Below are 7,546 nucleotides of genomic sequence, written 5' to 3'. Positions count from 1 at the left end.
TGCACCCGACGTCCCCGCAGCACCCCATCTAGAAGACGCCTACCCACACCCGCATGCATCCAGCGAGGGAGAGAGAAGTCCCCGCCGCCGCAGGCCTGAACAGGCTTCGCCCGGCCTAGCCCATGGCAACAGCGAGGGGGTGGAGGAGATGGGAGGGAGGAGTCCTGGTGGCAGCTAGGGTTACCTCTCCATCGCTCGCGAGAGGGGAACCCTACTTCATGAAGTTTACTTTTGCAAAGTGGCTATAGTCGCATGTTCATTTTGCTGAAATACACAACCACGACAGTCCGCTTGCTCATCCTAGGAAACTCAGTTATTCATCTAGGAAGTTTGAATATTTCATTTCGCAGTTTGAACTAAACAAATGATATATTTTTAATTTTTAAACTGCTCAATTTTATAGTATAACATTTACCAAAAAGAAGTTACAGCTAGTCAATAACTTTGTAATGGTATAAGCGTTCCTTCATTCTATTGAATGTTATGATAAATAAAATATCTAATGTTGCTTTATGTGGATTTTAGTATTTTTGAAAGTGACCCAAAAACGTACAATTTTTGGAAAAAAAACTGTACGAAAAGGTTGAAGCTAATCAATATATTTTTAATGTTCGTTAGTTTGTTCCATTCTGATGCCTGATTTGATGGTTTTGATAACAAAAACAATGTCGTTCTATGTGTATTTTAGTATTTTAAAACTGCTCCTAAACAGTAAATTTTTAAAAAAAGTGTTGTATATGAAAAGGTTGTGTCCAATCCATATCTTCCCCAGGGTAGATTGTTAACATTCTAACTCATGGTTTCGAAGTTAAAGAAAAAATTCATTATGAAAACCGAGAAATATAATAGAAGTTCGCGTATTTACTTATGAAAGTTCAAAGTGGTTGGAGTGCAGTTCGAGTGTTAAGCATGTGAGTTAACATGGACAGACACTACAGCAAAATAGTCTGCAAGAGACGTTTATATATATATATATATATATATATATATATATATATATATATATATATATATATATATATATATATAGTCGTCCTCTAGTATGTCTCAACATTCTAGGCCAAATGATGTGTGGCGGCGCTCTTTTTAAGACATGTAAGGGTGCGTCACACACTTGCAACTTAAAAATATAAATATACTATGGAAACTGGGATAGGGGTGCAATTTGAGACAATATAACATGGCATGTTCTACTTTTGGCACAGCCCATTATAAACTTACCCTACAATGTTCTTGTTATACCAACAGCTGTATCTCTTGAGATCCAACCAGAGGTTGGATGGTTAGGAGGGTGTGTGGTACACCTAGCCCACCAAATTATCAAATCCCAGATGGGCGTCTGTGGTGATTTCATCAATCTTGGTGCTCCGAAAACTTTGACCTGGTCTTTGGTAAGCGTTGTGTGAGTTCGTGTATGTGGTGGTGCAAGTGTGTGGGCGCGCGCGTCCACATTGTAATTTTGTGTTTCACAAAAGAAAGAAAAAAACTGCCATATCTCCTTAAGAAGATAACTGATTAAAGTTTTTCTGTGCTACCTTAGAATCGGTGACCAAATTATACTCATGCCAGATTAACGTGCTCTATAACCGAACAACATTGTAATTTCTTTTGTCAGTACAATTGCTGGTCAAATTGTATTGGATCAACATTATCATAAGAAGCAACGTTTAATTTGTTGCTGTTTGCAGATAATGGAGGACTGAACATTATGGAAATGTTCTGCAGCAAGTGAAGAGAATACATTTTTCAATCAAGCAATCAATATACAAGGTGTGTGATTTATCCAGGGCCCAACGTTTTCCTCACAATGATTGTTGAGAACAATGTTGTCATCATCTGAATTACCCATGAGTTGCGCTATCTCTTGACAGCTGAATTAGAATTCTTTGTTGAGTCATCCTCACTTCTGTATAGTATGTATTGAACAGAAGATTACTAGTGACGACAAGCATAACCAGTAAATCTTAGTCTTTTCCAGGAATCTTATTTCTATATAGCAGAAACACATATAATGATGGAAACAATAAATTCTTGGGGGCATCAAACATATGTTTTTTATCTAAATAATCTAGCTCCACATCTTTTTATTTCCCATCCCCTTTTTCTGTTGCTTATGTGTTTTGATTACAGGATTCAGAGGACAAAATTAATTATTGGGACAGGGTATAATAGGTTTCGTAAGGGAAATATTTAGAATAAGGATGTGCAAGGGAAGTCTTGTGATTGTTGTATAAGCAATATCTATAGAAGCTGTGGAAGTTGGGGAGCTCATGTCCTAAACTAGCTATAGAGCTTGAAGATAAATTTCAACTTGATGGTTTGCATTTATGACCTGTTTTGTGACATGTGATGGTGCGAAACATTTATTAGTTTTTGTTAATTATGGGAATATGATGATTGCAAATGCAATCGATGACCTTGAATGATGGGTTCATATAACGATCTTTTTCGTCAATTTGCATATGTGGCCGTGGCACCGATAAAATAATCGACGACGAAATAGTGAAGCACAAAACCACAGCTATGTTTTTCGATATGCAGATGAAATGTTTCAATGTCAGTAGAGACGTGATATGAGCAGGTCTAGCATAAAGTTACATGTATAGACATGACTCTGAACGTATGTTATATAGTGTCACATGCCATGAGTGCGTCTACATGTTTTGAGAAAGTCTGTCGCTTAGCAAGTGTGTGTACATGCTTTGAGATGGTCCGTGGGGATATGCTCCAAGGAAGCTTTACCAAAATGGCTCTACCGTTGCCTATAGATGAAATAACACATCTCTAGCTATGAAACAACATGTCTCAATTGGCAGGTTTTGTTGTAGTGAAAGCAAACTCCTACATGGAGTGTTAAGATTGCGAGTTGTGAAAAAATGCATTCAAGACTGGATAGATAGTATAGCTGCCAAAAAACAAAAGCTAACTTTATATTATGACTTGTAAGAAAACACACCTCTTTCCTGAAGAGATCCATGGCTGCAGCAGCTTCTAGACCTTTGATATTGAAGACTTGCTCTTTGTTAGTTGTGCAATATGTGGCAACACTTGCTTCAGTTGTAATGACAATGATAACACTTGTAGAAGGTCTTGATACTAAGGCAGCATCTATTAAGTCCCATTCTTCTTTGGACTGAAGACCATCAATAACCACGAAGCAATGATATTGGCTCAGGAGCTCGCGGCACTCTTTAATTGGGTCTCTTTCCAAATAATAGCTTTCTGACTTATAAACTGAAAGTAAACATCTTGAAAAATCCCTTAAATTGAATGGATGTGATACATCCACCCAATTGTACATGTTAAATTGGTTGTCGCGAAGCATTCTTTCATTGTATAAGTTTCTAACAAGAGCAGATTTCCCAATGCCAGCTATCCCCCAAACAGAAATAACTGGAGAATTGTTGAGACCTGCCCGAGCTGTATCATTGCGAAGTTCATTCATTTGTAACCCGCGTCCAATAAGGGGATGATTTTCCATCCAATCGCTGATCGCTTTCTTATTGGAGGAGGGAATTTTTTCCAAGAATGAATTTGGACTCACTTCACACACATTGTGTTTCTCTTTGTCTCCATAGCGTTGAGCACCCTGCAGGTGAGGAGACATGTCGTTACTAACAAGCAAGAGGCAAGATGCCTAAAGAGCTTGAAGTACTAATTTCCTTGGCTATGTATCCTCACAGGAAAAAAAGAAAGCAGTCTATGCATTCGCGAATAAAAGCAATCTTGCTAGAATTAAATGGCTGTAGAACTCAGGTGAAACATGTTAACTAAGGATGTGTTAAATTTTTTATTTGAACATAATTGTCTGTAAAATGGAAGTTCAGGTGATTAAACGCTAATTTACATTCTTAAATCTTAATAAAGAGAGAGCTTTATTGTGGCCTGTGTCTCATGTTAATCCTAATAATTGCTTGTTTTTGGAAAGTAGATCAAACAATTGGGATATTGGCTGGCTCACTGTGGGGAGACTGCCACATTAACTAGCTAGTAAAACACTTCTTACTTGAAATCTCCATTACCATTGTGTGATTGATACTAATACCGTTATGAAAATTTGTGGTTGTTAAATTCAATACCAGCACAAAATAAGTAAATAGTCCATCATTAAAACGTCGCGTCCTCCAAATTAATTCAATGTTGATGCGATAATTAATGTCTATATGCTCAAGTGATCCAGAATTTAGCTACACTCAAGCATGCAGAAATTTCTCTAGTACTGATTTACCTAAAATAATCATGTGTAGTGGAGGTTCTGATGTTTTAATTCGCTAATCTTTAGGTCAAAATGGAACTAGCTAATCTTACTAGTACTAACTTTATCTACCAGATTTGTCATAAAAAAAACTTGATCTACCAAATGAAAGTTCTGTCGTAGATTTGACTTCAGTTTATATATGAACGCTTATTTCCACAAAGTCACCTATAAATAAAAATGATCAAAGGTAGTTACTTGTGATCGTATTGAAAGTAACCTCCAAGCTGAATATAACAAACTTGAAAGTTTAATAAGATTTTCGAAACATAATTGATGATGTTTGGTGATTAATTTAGTACCTTCTTGAAGAATGCACAAACAGAGTGCTCAGGTGAGAACTGCTTCAGCTCCAGTGATTGATAAGTGTTCCCGACGCACAAGCTTGCAATCTCGAACTGTGGCGTGGACATGATGATCCTGCTGCCATTCTTCCTGTCAGGAAGGAACGTCCGGACCGCATCCCAGTCCACCATGTGGTTCAGGTTCTCCAGGACGACGAGGTAAGTCTTGGTGTTGACTTCTTCCAAAAAATTCTTGAGGAGATCTTCTTCTCTGGCCTCCATTTTCCTGAGGACATATACACCCACGTCTGTACCCTCGATTTCTTCGCGTGAAGCGTTTGTGGCGTAGACCTGAGCCATGAAGCGCCGCACAAAGTCGTGGGGGCTGAAAGGGTGCATGAGCTTGACCCAGGCGCGGCACATGAAGTTCCGGCAGATCTGTGGATCATTGTACGCCTTCCTGATGATGGCAGTTGCCCCGAAATTGCCGCCTGTCCCCCACACAGAGATCACCTCAAGTTGAAGGTCATTTTCCTTGTTGGTGATCAATTGGACGAGATCACCTGAGCATTGCTGCGTTTTCACGCCTTCCCTTGCCTTGACGAGCATGTCATCGACTGCTATTGAGTCAGCACCGCGGCTGGAAGCTTGTTGTTGCTGCATGACGAGCTTGGAGGTAGGCTCGTTGATATGGCTGTAGCGCGAGTAACACTCGCTCAACTCCTTGGCCCTGCCCTTGAGCTCCTCTATGTCCGCCACTGCCTGGTCCAACGGCAGTGGGCCTACCACGCACACTGGAAGCAAACGGCGCCAGAAGATTGGCTTGTCGTCCAAATGTACAACAAACTCCACGCAGTCTTCAAGGTCGTAGGCCAGTTCACGGACATGCTTCACCCAGGTCCTCACCAAATTGTTCACGGCCCTCTCGCCGTTGGCCACATTAAGGAACGACTGCATCATCTCGAACTCCAAAGTTATGGTCACCAAGTCACGTTGTGCCTTCTGCCGGAGCTTGTTGTCCTCCTCGATCACCGACTGGGCCTTGGTCAGCGCCCCCGCCACCACCGTCCTCGACAACCCAACCGCCAGGTCTGCCATGGCTAGCTACTCTCTACTCTCCCCTCCCTCCTTGGTAGAAGAACACCAATGGAAGGTGGGTGTTTCTTCTTTAGATGGTGTGGTAGGTGTAGTCTGTGGATGCTTGAGTTGTGCGTCGACTCAAAGACCAGAAGGGATAGCATTTAACAGCAGATGCATTGTTCGATGAGCTACCGTCCAAACAGCTAATTAAGTGGACATCATCAAACAAGACGTACGTACTGTCCTGATCCATGAGATGCACATGTAAATCTTGGCTTGACGCGGGAAATTATATAATCATCATCCAACGGAACTCTTCTTTTTGCTGGACTAACCTTACAAACTTTACAAGTCACTCGTCCTCTTATCTCTCAGAGCATCTAGCCCAGTGGAATGAGATACATAAATCAACCACTATTTCTCTTGTGACTATGGGATTTCTCAACCTGCTTTCAGATTTCTTAATCTTTGCACTGGCCTTGCTGGTTAAAAAGTAAAAAAAAAACAATGTCCAAAGCTAGCAAGTTGCACATATTTGTTTGTGCTCTAGTTCCGGGTGAACTTATGTCTCATATCAAAAAGTAATATTTGATTAAATCCAGTTAAGTGTGTAAAATAAGGATGGGTTGCGAAATTAGAATATTAATACCAATGGATTAAATTTTCTGTCTTCCAAGTTAAGTAATATCGTTTTGTATGTTTGAGTTGTGAGATGGGCTGTGATATTTAGCCAAAGAAACTAGAATGGTCAGGACTATAAAGTGAGTTGAAGTCCAAACTACCGTCTGCCCTTTTTTGTCACTTGGGATTTTTGATGAATTTATTGGCGCATACAATTCAATATGGATTAGAAACAAGAGGTTAGGAGTTCAGTTGATCAACACAATATTTAAGAAAAATATTTACAGACAACATTCATCCTACGTCGAAGGCCTATTAGAGCCTAGAGCCCTAGACATGAGGAGGGCTATTGAAAACTAAAATTAGTAGTGTTTTACATTGATCCTACGTCTAAGGCCAGAGAGAGGGACTTTTAGATGTATTGAGTGGTCATGCAATTCAATACCGATAGCAATTCTGGCATGTAAGGCTGAACTGAAGATAATCAAGTTTTGTACATTCATTTTGCTGTACAATCTGTTTTTATTCATTCTTAAATAGCAGATACTTTGACTGGTGATCTACCACCCAAACAGCAAATTAATTGCACATTTTCAAACAAGGCGCGCCTACTGGCCAGATTCGTGAGATGCGCTTAGTCTTTGTATTAGCGCGTATAGCCAATGACTCAGTTATCCGGACGGAACTTTCTTTTTTGCACGACTAACCTTAGTATCCTCAGTTCCTCACAAGTCACTGTTTCTCTATCTCGCGGAGCGTCTAGTCCAGTGGAACAGTACTTTAACACATCACTCTTTGTCTTATGACCACTTCTTAACCAGCTTCCTGGAAGCAGTGGCCAATCTTCGAAGAAAATGAAGGGAGGGCTCAAAGTTAATTGTGTATAGAAAAAGTCAAAAACTCTCAATTCTTTACTCCAAATAAGGTAAAATAAATTGTTACGAATACTAGTAATTTTACTTTTCCAATTTTTGGAGGGGGGGGGGGGCTCGAGCCTGTTGAAGCCCCCCTGCTAGATTCGCCACTGCCTGGAAGGAAAGGTAATCGTCCGTTATATTTCCTCCTAGTGTCTGCAATTAATTCTTCCGATTTGGCAAGAAAATTTCTTACAGTTTCTCGGACGTAGGGTTTAGGGCCTGTTTGATTCAGCAAAAAAGTTAGATTTGCATAAGATCGGTGAAATTATAGTGGGCGTGGTATATGTACATGTACATTAGCTCAGTGAGGTGGGGTGGGTGGAGGGAGCGATAATTCTTTGATCGCGGACAGGCGACCTAGCTTGATGCTTAGGTACTAGATGTGAGTC

At 40.2% G+C, this 7,546-nt stretch overlaps 1 pseudogene; it reads right to left on the bottom strand.

Moving 5' to 3' along the window:
• LOC119327898 overlaps window positions 1-5,637 on the bottom strand; it is a 13,722-nt pseudogene extending 8,085 nt beyond the window's left edge.
• Window positions 5,638-7,546: the final 1,909 nt, after the last annotated feature.

Source organism: Triticum dicoccoides, chromosome 7A, assembly GCF_002162155.2.
Source record: "Triticum dicoccoides isolate Atlit2015 ecotype Zavitan chromosome 7A, WEW_v2.0, whole genome shotgun sequence".
NCBI lineage: Eukaryota > Viridiplantae > Streptophyta > Magnoliopsida > Poales > Poaceae > Triticum > Triticum dicoccoides.
The sequence above is the reverse complement of the archived record's forward strand: the minus strand, read 5'-3'. Positions and strand labels throughout refer to the sequence as shown.